Source organism: Opisthocomus hoazin, chromosome 4 (assembly GCF_030867145.1).
Source record: "Opisthocomus hoazin isolate bOpiHoa1 chromosome 4, bOpiHoa1.hap1, whole genome shotgun sequence".
Taxonomy (NCBI): domain Eukaryota; kingdom Metazoa; phylum Chordata; class Aves; order Opisthocomiformes; family Opisthocomidae; genus Opisthocomus; species Opisthocomus hoazin.
In genome coordinates this window covers 5,822,009-5,834,956 of record NC_134417.1, presented here as the reverse complement: position 1 = coordinate 5,834,956, position 12,948 = coordinate 5,822,009, and positions in this window count along the sequence as shown.

Sequence of the window (12,948 nt, the reverse complement as noted above, 5' to 3'; positions counted from 1 at the left end):
TTGGACTGTACTTCAGCAGCCTCTGAAGGACCTCACTGGTGATTATGGCACATGCTTTGGTTCTGCCTGTGCAGCTGTTCCAGGCATCCTCTCTTCTTCCGTTTTATGTGCGAACTACCCTATGCGTCTCCTGTTGACACGGGCTGAAATGCAAAGGTTTCACAGACCAAAGAGTTTCAGGAGGAGATGGTCAAGACCAGCTCAGTCCGTCTTGGCTTTAACTTGTGGTAAAGTCCGTCCCAACTCAGGGTGTACAGAGCTTTTGAGCTGTGCACAAATAGGTGCAACAGTAGAGCTGAGCTGCTTTGTATCTCACACGCATCTGTGTACCCAAGTGCACACCCTGGAGACCCCTGCAGTGTCTGCTCATGGTCACACATGTCCTCTTGGCCAGATGCGCTGGCCATGCGCCGGGTCGGCTGTGCCCACGAGCAGGTCTGCTGCGCCACGGGTGAGAGCCGCCTCTCTGGGACACGTGAGTGGTAACGGGGGCTTGGTGCTGCGGGGAGGCACTGGCACCCCAACCCGGCGCTCCCCGAAAATTACGGCAGGAGACAGAGAGGAGAAGGCACTGCCCAGGGATCAGCCTTCCCTTTGATGGTCCCCAGCAGAGGGCAATAGAAGCAAATGGAAGAGACAAGACCTTGCAAACCATGCGCAAGAGGAGCAGTTTTCAAGCCGGAGTGACCTGCGAGCAAAGTGACGTGCAGACGGGAGCGGTGTGCAGGAGGGAGCAATGTGCGGACAGAGCGATGTGCAGTGGGAGCAGCGTTTGGTGGGATCTGAGAAGGAGGTCAAAGCAAGCCAGAGCAATTCAAGGACATTTTGGTAGGAGTTAAAGCAAAACGATGCTTTCAGAAATCCAAAAGTAATAGCTTTGGGTTTGGATGGAGAGGGAAGGGGAGACATTTAAGCCTTTTGTTTAAACTTGCTTGATTTTAGGTCAGTTCTTATTAGAGAAACGCTGGTGTGACGGGCATGGCTGAACACCTCCGGTGAAGGGTCCTGGAAGGAAAGGCTCTGAGAGTTCCCAGCACCAAGCTCAGTTTCAGCGTCTCTTTCTGGATGCTCTGGTCTCTTGGAGATCAAATTCTGCCATAGCCACACGTGGCTGGAGACTTTGGGTGCTGACCTTCTGCCCTGCAAAGGGGAAACTGCAGCAAGCTTCAGGGTGAAGCAGCAGGGAAGAGGTGGGCAGAGCACCCCTTCCATCTCTCCGCTGCTGGACCAGCTCGGGCAAGACCCTCTGTCCTGCTGTGTCACTGCTCCCTGCACACTCCTCCTGGCTTGGCAGGTATTCACATCCCGCTTACAGGTTTCCTACATATGGTTTTTCAGCTTTTTTTTGGTCCCAAACTGCTTGGAATTACACAGGGATGTTTTAGCAAGGAAAGTTTTCCATGGCAGGAGCGTGATCCTACAGATGCCCTATAAGACAACCCATCGATGCCGCAGGAATTTTTCCTGGCAGTACATCCACATGGTGCAGAGCCGGGACCTGGTCATTTTTTGGGGAAAAAATGCAATTATTTCAAAAGGAAGGGCTAAATCCATGTAAGTGCTGGGGAGCAGCACCCTGACTGCATGCAGGGTACTCAGGAGGGCTGGACAGCCCAGCAAGAAGCTGGGGAGGTCATATGGACAGAGACCCATGCCAAGGTGCGGCTGCTGCGGTGCAGGGCTGGGGGCAAAACCTTGGGGAAATGGAGTTTTTTCCAGGGAGGCTGGGACAGGCCTTTTGTTGAGACGCTGCTGTTGGAGAGGGCGCAATCAGACTCCAGCCCTACAGGAGAAGAACGAAGGGGCTCCACCACCTTTGCTCCGTGGAGCCCCCGACCCGCCTCATTAAACCCCTCCTTGCTGAGATGAGCAAGGCGCAATCTCCCCATCTCGGCGTTATCTCCCCATCTGCCTCCCCTCCTGCCACGCTTCCAGATGCTCCTTATCTCCTCTCACCTCCCCCAGGAACGCAGCGTGCTGCTCCCGCTCCCCCGGCCGGAGGCAGAGACGGCTGCCCGCGCCGAGACTCGCTACCTGCGATCTCCGTGGCTCTTATCTGCCGCCGGGAGTGGTGATGCAGCCCCTGTCTCAAAGTCAAACGGATTTCTGGCAGGGCGAGCGCGGTGAAGGTTGGCGGAGGGGAGGCAGGCAGGGACCGCGCTCTCCCCCTCCGCCCCACGTGAACCAATTCTCCAGGTAGTGCCTATCCCCATTTATTCTCCAACATTATCAATTACATTTGGATTATTATTACTCATTCAAGCCAAAGTGAGTCGCAGACAGCTATTTCCTAATGGGGAAATGTTACAGGCAACTTATTAACGAACAATGCATCATTAAGGGGGGAGAGCTTCAAAGGCTCGTGAATGCATTTCAAAGGACACAATGTGAGCAGAGCCTGCAATCGCATATCTGGGGGACATGGGCAAAATTTGTGACAAGGAATATACTGGGCCCAATGTAATTAACTAATTCTCGATCAAAGGGGTTTTAGAACTGAATGGTCAGGGAATTCAATTATGGGTTTCCTAATGAACCACTCTGTGCCAAGGCAGGGGGATGTTTTCTCCTGGAAAAGCAGGGCTGAGGATCAGGGCTGGATTTCCGGGGAGGTTTGGGCAGAGAAGCACCAGAAAAGCTCATCTCGGGTGGATTTGGCGCAGGGGGGCAGAGCGATGCACTTTGGAAGGAGGCACCGTCCAGGTTCCCGGTGACAACTGTCCTTCCCGGAGATGGCCCACGTGGTGGGAGGTGTTCACCCTGTGCCTGATTTTTGGGAGCCTGACACCTCGTTTGAAGCCAAGGCTGGTGGAAGGGGCTGGGGGATGCAGCTCCCTGGCCCCCAGGACGGCTGCCCTGGGGCTGGTACTGCCTGATCCCCTCCCTGGAAAAACTGGGCCAGGGAGATTTCCTCCTCTGCCATCTGAATCCAGCCTCCAGTAAAAATAACATCGTTCTCTGTTTGTGAAAGGAGCATCTTCTAGTCCTCCACTAGTTTCTCTTATAGAAAGTTGGTTTGCTCACTTTACAAAGGGAAATGTATTATGAATTTTCCCTTCATTCCCCTCCTTTTTTTTTCCACGTTTAACAACCGATTTGTGTGTTGCATGAAAGTTACACAGTTCTTTAGATGCATTTGCTATTTTATTTTCTTTCATTCAAAAATATGTCAGTAATCTTTTTGTTAACATGAAAGATAAAGGATTAGTAATGCAAGATGCAGTTTTCTTGTAACCTTCTTGAAAGCAGACTATAGTTTCTTATCTGGCTCTAACATTCATTTTCCCGAAATGAAAAAAAAAAAGAAGACTTCTTAAAATGAAATAAACTATATTCGATTCAGATGAGCAGCGCTAGCACAGAAATTTACTGCAGCTGGCAGAAGGGAGCAGCTGCACAGAAGCCCCTCTGTCGCAGCAGTGAGTGCTTTTCCGAGAAAACGGCATACGCACACGCGTACCCGGTCTGCATGGAAAATGCTGCTGCGAAGAGAAAGCGCCGTGACCAAGCCTTGCGCTGACACCACGGCATATCCCAAAGTGTGCCTGCCCGGTTGGCTCTGGCAGCCCTGCTTCTTGCCTCGGGGACATCCAGCAGCAGGACCCCGCTGGCACGTCCCAAGCTGGAGGTGGGCCACCCGTTTCCTGGGCTTGATGCTGGTGGCAGATGCGCGGCGTTAGCAGCAGCTACTCGCTGTGAGCGCCACTGGTTTGGCCCAGATGTGCTTGTCAGCTGGGGTGTCTTCTGGGGCTACAACGGTGTTGGGTGTTCTGCAAGTTCTGGAGACTACGAAGGCCAAGAAGGAGGAAATCGATGGGGCTTTATATGTTGATGATCCCTCGAGAAAGGTTTCTGATGGAGCTATACATTTGAAGGAAGGTTGTCTCTGCCAGCGGTTCACAAGCCTGGCAGGTCGCTGTGGTGGTCGCAAGGACAGCCCCAAACCATCTGATGGGCTGTGGAGTATCGCAGGGTGAGACACATGCAGGCAGTGCCCACCACAGCCTCCTCCCGCTGACGGTCCGAGGCACAGTGCTCTAGCTAGCGCTTGCGAGCGGAGCTGTGATATAAAGTCACTCTTTGGCCTCTTCTGGGCTGTCTCTGCCATCCCTGTTAGACTCCAGCAATTCCCGTCTTAGCATCTTCTGCTCATAGCTCATGGGCAAACAGGGTTTTGCAGCACTGCCAGCTCCTGACTACTTATTCGAGCGCTGCTGGGTCTCCAGGAGGTCCCACCTTGCAATGTCCCACCTGTCCTGGCTGAGAGCTTCCTCTCCTCCGCACACAGGAGCTCTGCTTTGGGGTGTGCAAGCTGGTGATGGCAGGCAGCGGGGAAAGGACACTGGAAAACTCCAGGGAGGGGAAAAGAGAGGTGGGGACAGGAGGAGAAGGAGATGTGGGAGCAGCAGGGCAGAGAGCGAGGGGCTACCAGGGACCAGCAGGTCTTTGTGCATCACCTGCTGAAGAGAAAAGCTTAAATTTGATGGAGTTGTTTTCTTTGTAGATGCAGAGAATGAAAGCAAATGGAGGGTGAGCAGGGGCTAGTTTTCACAGCACCGAAATCCCCTGGTCAAAAAATCCACTGCTCTCTTCCACCAGTGTGACAGCTCTGCAAGGGTTAAATCCTTACATAAAATACCGGATTTCTATGGCAATTAGCTAATGGGTCCTCAGCATGTAAAACAAAGTACTTTTTCCCCATCGGGTGGATTTGGTTAATATTGAGTTAGCATAATAAGGAGCCGGTGTTTACAACTTTGTTTATAACCTCATTTGCAGGGAATACTTTGTTTTGCTCCAGAGAAACTTGATATTTTCTATTGCTGATGGAAAGAATGATTTCCGTTGCACACTACGTGGATTGCATTCTGCTCCGTTTGCAGGGCTTAACAATGTAAGAAAAAAAAAAAGAGCGTCATCTTTTGGGCTGAGATCTTCGCCTTTAGAGTGTAACGGGTCTCCTGTCCTGTGCTAACAGATCCGTGGTTTCATTTGAGGAAAAGTGTGTTTTCATATCAAAGGAGCCCCCCCTCACTGACCCAGCCTTCCCTTCCCCCCTCTCTGCCCCAGCACACGGGCTATTTTAATATTTCATATATTTCATAAGCTTTTATGCCTCTAAAAGAGAAGTGAATTTGTGGAGAGTTGAGCTCTCCAGAGCTGTACTTCAGAGCTGGGAAGTAATTCAGGGTGAAGCCTGTATTAATCTCAGGTGAGAGAGATATTTAAATTCAGGCTACCAGTGTGAATATAAAATGGGGATCTCTTTACAAAAATTTCAAATTGTAATATGCAAAGCTTAAAGAAAAGAAACCCCAAGGGAACAGCTTTCTTCTGGAACATTTTGTTCCAACCATCATCTCTTTACCTTTATTTTTTTATTTAAAAACCCTCCCTTTGCCATTTTGTATTTTTAAATTAAATCTTTCAGTTTTTAAAATGAAATTCTTTATTGCTGGGAGATACTGGCGGGGAGGGGGAATGTAATTGCCCGGCTGTGAAAAATGGTGCGTGGTTCCAAATTTCAGCTGGAGCAGAAGGAACAGTGACTGGTGGGGAAATAAAGCCCTGTCTGGTCAGCCCCGTGTGTCCCCAGGAGGGTGGGGCCGCCTGCCACCTCCCCACTCGGGACGTGCTGCCTGCACCCCGCTTTTGGGGCAGCTGCCAGGTGGGAGAGAAGCTGAAATCTCTGCTTGGAGGAAGGGGAGAGGCAGCGCAGCGATGCCCTTGCTGTCCTCCTCCTGCAGCCCTGGGCCAGTGCTGGGCTGAGCTGGTCCTTCACCGTCACCGCCTTCTCCTTCTAAGCAGATGAAATTTTAATATCGATTTGTGATCCTAGGCAGCGGACAATTTGTTTGCGTGCGTTTTGGTAGGGGTGGGGATCAGCTTGCAGGTGTGTGTGCCCGGCGTGTTGAGCAGCGCAACCCAAACCCCGTAGCAGCACTCCGGGGAGAGCCCTGTGTTTGCATCCATGGCAAAATCCTCGGGCTGCAACCAGCTCCCAGGTCAGGAGAAATAGTGACAGATGACATGCTATTATCAGCTCTGTCAATTAATTAAATTATACATTATGCTTATGAGGGTGATATACCAAGCCACTCTAGATTAAGTGTCTCAATTAAGTCTTTAATTTAGATTTAATAAGTAAGTTATTATATGTTAATAAAAGATCAATTAGTTGTTAAAAGAGCATTGATCCAGGTACAATAAGTGTGTCAGGGAGACATCAAGCTGACATTGGAGAGACTGGGAGATCGTGTGCACAACACGTGTACAATTAGGTTTTTAATGTAGTCCAACTGGAGTGGACACAGAGGCACCTGGCTGCGTTCAGCCGTGGGTTCGGATACTGCACCGTGACGGGAAACCTGTCTCTCCCGGGGGCTGTAAGGGCTGGGACAGCCAGGTCAGACCCAGCCCTTTGGTGTCAGTGGGAGCCAAGAGTTTCTCTTCTGTGGGATGACCCCAAGGAAGGACGTTCCATCAACATCAGAAAAGAGATGACTCCAAAACAGCTGTTTTTACTGCTTGCTCCTATATAAGCTACGCATCGCAGTGCCTTTCCATGAGCCCGATGCACCTCCTGCCAGGACCCTGTCCTCTGCCATCCCCGGCTGAGCCTGCTCATTCCCACGGGGAAATTTTGGGTGAGCGTGGACCAGTCGAGAGCCTGCAACTGGGCTGCCAGGGGGAGAGGAGGGAAGCGCCGGGCCCCAGCGGAGCCGAGATTTCAGCTGAATATGGATGACATCATTATACGGGTGATCCTTTCAGCAACAGCGAGCTGGGTTTTAAAGTAGCGACCTACAGCATACAAATGATGGGTTTAAAGGAAATAAAAAAAGAGATGATTTGAATAGCATACATTTGTAGAAGAAAAGCCTTCCCCCCCCTTCCATTTCTAATATCTTTCTATGGGGCAGGCGCTGTGCATTCGAAAAGAAATTAAAACACTCCTCCTAAATACACTCCAGGCAGTAACAATGGCAAAGTTAAGAAGGTTACGAGACTTAGTTGTCCCAGCAACATGTCATCAAGTTGAAATGAGCAGGAAACACAGATAACGTAAGAAAGAGGAGGGGGGAGGAGAAGAATAAAACCACAGGAGGAAAAATGCCAAGAGATTGAGAAAGAAAAGGGAAAACCCTTTTTATTTGCTGTTTCATTAGGATGAATCTGATTTTATAGTCTCTAAAAGAGGCTAAAATATAATCTCCTTTTGTGTAATGCGTGTGTTGGGAAAATGTGTCATCAGCAGTTCTTCTGTACACCACAGCAATATTCAGAAAATTAGCAGGGATATTCAAGTCGAACGACAAAGAAAAACAAACAGAAGATTCACATTTCAAGCACAAGCTGTCATTTAAGAACGTTTTCAACTTTTTATTAACCTTTTTGATTGTCCCTTATGGTTCCTCTCCACCACAGCAGAAGAGCTCTGAGTTTCGAACGCAAGACAAAGCACATGCGAGGCAGAGGTTTGAAAGGCAGCTCCGTCTGCCTAGCAAGCCCAGGGCTCTCACGACTCTCCCAGCACGGCAGGGTTTTGGTGCTTGGTGCTGTACGTGGGCACAGGGAGAAGCCTTGTGCGGTGCAGCGCCTGGCGAAGGACAGAGAAGCGGTGAAGAGGGGCTCATCTGAGTCACAAACCCAGGTCTGCCTGGTCAAACATAGGCTGGTTATCCTTACTCAAGGCGCCAGCCCGGGGCTAAGGCTGTACGGCACTTCGACACCAGTTTGCTTCCATTTTACAGGGGCAAACTCGAGTGTCAAGGGAGTGTGCAGCTTTTGGTGGACATCTCTGCAAAGTTTTGGGGGTTCGTATGGTGGACACCAATGCCCACCACTCCCGTGTACTTCATATTTATGTTGGTTTTGAGGTGCCCCAGAAGGACACATGTCCGGCCTTTGACTTCACTTTGGCATCTCCCCTTGATGTTGAGGTTTGATCCCTGGGCAAAACTTTACTTAAAATAGTAAATAATCAATCAGTCAAGTGCTCATCCTCATCTGCAGTTGCTGCAGGAGGCTCGGGGCTGCTGAGAAGCAGGCTGCCTACTTTACTCACCAAACGGGCAGTCTGGAGTAGATGGCAGCTAGTTCAGTTACCTGAGGATGTTGATACTGGAAGAAATGGGGCTGAACTGGGAGAAACTTAAGCTGACTCTCAGTAACCAGTTTCCAGGAGGCTGTGGAGGAGCCCCTCCACCCGCGCACCAAGCACAGCATCCCCCAGACTGAACCCTTCCTGGAGAGGAGCTCGTTTTACGCTGAGATTGGTGAGTGACGAAGAAGATTAACTGCTAGCATTGTCTGTGCTGTGGGGGAACAGGCTTCACAGTCCCAGAGGTTTTTCCAGTTATATGTCCTTAAACATGGACTGAGGAACACAATTTTACGCACTACTTCAAAAAATCCAGGCATTTTTTTTGTGTGTGTACCTCCAAATCCAGGACACCCCTTAAGTTCCTCAGCTGCCTTTTAAAACCTCAGCAGTATGTCTCAGCGTGATCCTTGCTGAGATATTTTTGGTGCCTGTAGGTTGCATGCAACCACCCGAAATTATTCTGCTCTCTGATAAAAATCTCTCTTCTCTCCTTCCCACCCTTTTCTTCCACAGAAATATTTATTTGTTGTACTTTTTTTTTCTAATTGTCTCTTGCTGTGGCTTCTTGCTGAGGATTATATTTTAAAGCAAGGATTGATTTAGTTAATTGATGGAGAGCTTTGCCTGTGAGGATTTCATAATCCTTGCTATTTTATCTTTGCAATAATTGCTATGTTTGTGATTATTTCAAAGGACTAAAAAAAAGCAGACAACACGAAAACAAGCTCATCCACTCCTGTTTTGCAGTTTCTCCAGGCACCTGGGTGGGCTCCTCCTCCGCAAGATGTTCTCTGCGCAGCAGCTCAGGGAAGACAACCAGCCGATGCACGGGAAGAGATGCTGGAGAAGGGTGAGGACCTGGGGATCCGGGGCAGGCAAAGCTCTGTCATGAAGAGCACTTCAGGCCTTGATGGGCCTTGCTGAGGACTGAAGGCCATCCTTTTTGGGGGAGCTTGGGAAATAGCCACGAAGGAGGCATCAGGATCCTGCAGCCATATGTACAGCCACACTTGGCCAAGGACGGTGCCGTTGTGTAACTGCACCAGGGTGAAGGGCAGTGAAAGACCTGCATCCCTTCACACCGCCTTGCTGCTGGGATGATGTCGCAACATCACTAGTCCATGCAGCAAGGGAGAGGGCTTGCCCCATGCATCTATACCTTTTCTGAACAGAAAGGAAAAAGTCTTGATCCCCCCCCCATGCCAGAGCAAGGGTGATGCTGCTGTTGAAAAGCTGCCTTTTTGGTAAAAAGAGTATCATTTATGTCCTTCTGGCTTTGGGGCAACTGAATCCCCTCGGGCTTAGATCTGACGGAGGGGATGATGGTGACGTGCACATGAGGACACTGGATGCAGAGCCATGGTTGTGTTTGTGGTGGGACATTGGATGTGAGGCCATCTTGGTGTTGGCCGTGGGATGTCAGATGTGAGACCACCCTGGTGTTCACCACTGGACGCTGGATGTGAGGCCATGTTGTTGTTTGCCATGGGATATTGGATGTGAGGTCAAGCTGGAGTTCACCATGGGACATCGAACGTGAAACCACATCGGTGTTTGCCGTGGGATACTGGACATGAGGCCGCACTTGTGTTTGCCGTGGGACGTTGCACACGAGGCCACGCTGGCCTTTGCCGTGGGACGCCCGACTGACATCCATGCTGGTGTTGTCTGCCAGCTGGCCGCTGGAGGCTGCTGCTGTCTTTGCAGTCACGGGCAGCTGCCTGCAGTCCCCGAGCACCCACCAGCAGCTCTGCCCAGCAAGCGCGGCGTGGACTCGGGACACTGCGGGTCCCGGGAAGCATCCTCCCTTGTCCTCCTTCCCTTGGCAGGAAGGCAGGCGACAGGCTGGGGAGGGGTCCTAGGGTGGGAGACGGGTCTCTGCAGCTTGCTTTGAAGAAGCAGCGTGGTCTTCTAACTTATCAAGTGCCCAGGTGTGTCTTTAGAAGCAATACAGACTTCTCAATACTGTCTGTATATTTTCTTAGATTTAGAAACTTTTAAAATAAAGGTCACAGGGCTGGTGTTATAGACATCCCTGATATAATGCCAGAGCCCTGGAAGTGCTAACACACCTTAATCACCTGGAGTAGGCTCACCTGGGACCCTGGCCCACACACCCTGCTGCCCAGAGGATCAGGACCTCCATTTAAACCCAGACCCAGGTATTTACTCCTAGTTTAGACCATGCTGTAGGTGTGCTTGTCTCCAGTCTTGCCTCTTTCCTGGGTAGGTCTTGAATGTGTGTTGTGTTTAGCTTGTTTCTGCCCCATCTTCTGAGGGGACTTTATGGATGGACCTTGGACATGGTCATGTAGGGACAGTCGATGGACCCTGTCACTAGCACTTGGCTCTGTAGCGCTGAGGGACTCTGCCTTGGTCGGTAAGGTTGCTGCCTGTGCTGGAGTCACCCTTGGCTCCCAGCTTGTCCCACCTTGCATAGCAGTGCTGCTACCTGCTGCGTAGTACAAGATACAGCCTGATTGCAGCTACCCTGCTGTATGCAGCTTGCTGCTGAGGAACCTAGTTTTCCTTCAACCTAAGAAGCTCTTGCTGCTTTGAAGTTAGTGGGTGAGGAAGATAACCTAGGTAGGGCACACTCTGAAAACTACTAGGTTTGAAGACTGGGTGTGAAGCAAACTCCAAGCTGGACATCTGACATGGAGAGACCCTATTTGTCCTGTGGACATGTCTTTGCTCATGCTTCCATGTTCCAGCTTCTTTTTATGCATGCATCATGCAAAAGCTGATGCTTCTGATCCTGCTAGCATCCTGCCTTAAACCTGCTCTGTCTGTGAGAGGTCAAAACACATTCTAAGGTGTTTTCCTAAAAATTTGACAGTGACCAAAGGTATGCTGAGACTTGTTCCATGACTAACAGTCACTCCACTGTAATCAGGAAGAGGTGGTGCCTATTAGAAACCCAAGGCATTGGAGTTCCATGCTATTGTCTGAAGAAGTAAGAAGGGAATGATGTGCTGGTTTTCAGATTTCCACAGATATGGTGACGGCAGAGCAGGCTTTTTTGCCTGTTATAATTTGGTCAAGTCCTTGAAATACATGGGAAAATTCCTTAAATGACACAGGTCTCATGTCTTGCAGCAAAATGCCTTCAGAATATGAAGTCTGCCAAGCTTTCAGCAATTGCAGGTGTTTCTCACCTTCTCCTAAGTGTTCTGATAGTCCTCTGGATCTCAGCCTCTCTGCATCATCTTGGTCAGGTTTGTACTCACCTCCTTCAGGTGTGCCCCATCACCTTGTCAGCACCTGGTGTGGTGGGTGTCTGGTTGCCAGGTGTATGCTTAATGGCAGTGAGCAGCAGGGAAGCAGGAGGGGGGCAGTGGGATTTGGGGTGTCTCCCAGCCCCTCTGTGACGCAGAACAGTGCAGGGATTGAGAGCTCAGGGCACAGGAGGGGGCCTTCATCAGACTGAGTAGACTGGATTAGTTCCTAGCAATACTTACTGGGTCAGCCCTCTCCTGCTGCAGCTTTCATATTCATGGTCCTGGTGCTAAATCCAGGGAAGCGAAGTCTGGTGACGTGACTGCAGGAATGGAGCTCAGCTTGGTCAGCTCCTAAGCCCAGCTGCTGAATTTCTGTGTTTTTTCTAAGCCTATAAGGGCTGGCGCTGCTCAAGACACTCCTGAGTTTTAGACCTGCCTAACACCTGGGCAGCTGTGCGTTAAAATCAGCTGCTGTGCCTGGAAGAAAGTAGTATGAGGCTTATCTTTTGGGCCCTAATTCTCAGGATCATGTCCCTCAATGAAAGTAGTGTTAGCACCAGGGAAAGAGGTGGAGTCAACTGTCGGGCACAGATCCTGCAGCTCTGCCTGAGGTGAGACCAGCAGACACGGCTCTAGCAAAGTTAATCGGGCTTTGCTTATTGTACTAGGATGCCTCAGTCCAGAGTTTGTCAACAAGCTTTAGGAATCCATCTCAAAAAAGCAGGCTTTTGGGTACTGAAGGTAAGGGTGGAAATGGATGCTGTGATGCTGCAATGTAGAAGCTGAATTTGGGAGAAAAGGAGGTTTGGTGGTATTTTTCTTTAAATTGAGAGGGATAGTATTTGAAGAAAGAAAGATGCTTTGGAGTGTAAATCCACAGGGCAAATGGGAGAACAGCTAGTAAGAAACCTGAGGGTCTGAGGCCACGCTCTTGGCACAGGTTACAGCTAGGGATGGTGGCTCTTCAGCTGCTCTACTAGTAGGTCCCAGTGAATGGATGGAGGTCTCCAAGGTCATTGATTCCAGTCCCTGCCACACAGCTGCAGATGGATCTCAGAGGTATTTAGTCCACCATGGCCTCTCTCATGTCCCGTAGGTCCACACTTGTTTCCAATACCTGTAGCAAACAGACAGTGTCCTCAGGTCTCTGTGCACCGATGGTGACCTCCTGAAATTCTGGCTTTGCTCCCAAAGCTGATCCTGACTTGGAGGTGACCAGGGAGGGATTTTATGAATAAAAATAAAAGAAGCGGCTTGGAATCTGTGCTGGGAGACTGAATACGACAGAGAGGTAGTGGAGGCTCATGCGGTAGCTTTGCCAACGTCATGAGAGACTCCTTCCAGCATCTCTCTGGCAATATACCATAACAGAACCACTTCCAGCAAGAAAAACCTGGCATTTTTGGCAACTTTGTTCTGGCAGAGGGGAGGTTTTTTCTGCAGTGGGAGAAATTTATATGCAAGGAGAAGGATACAATTGACTCCCTGCCTTTAGGAGTCTAGGGTAATAGCTGAAAGAGATGGAGAACACAGAAGGCAGTGAGCATGGAGAGCTGTGGTCGGCCAAAGTGAGACATACCACTGCAGAAGCAGATTTACAACTTTGTATTCCCAGAGGTA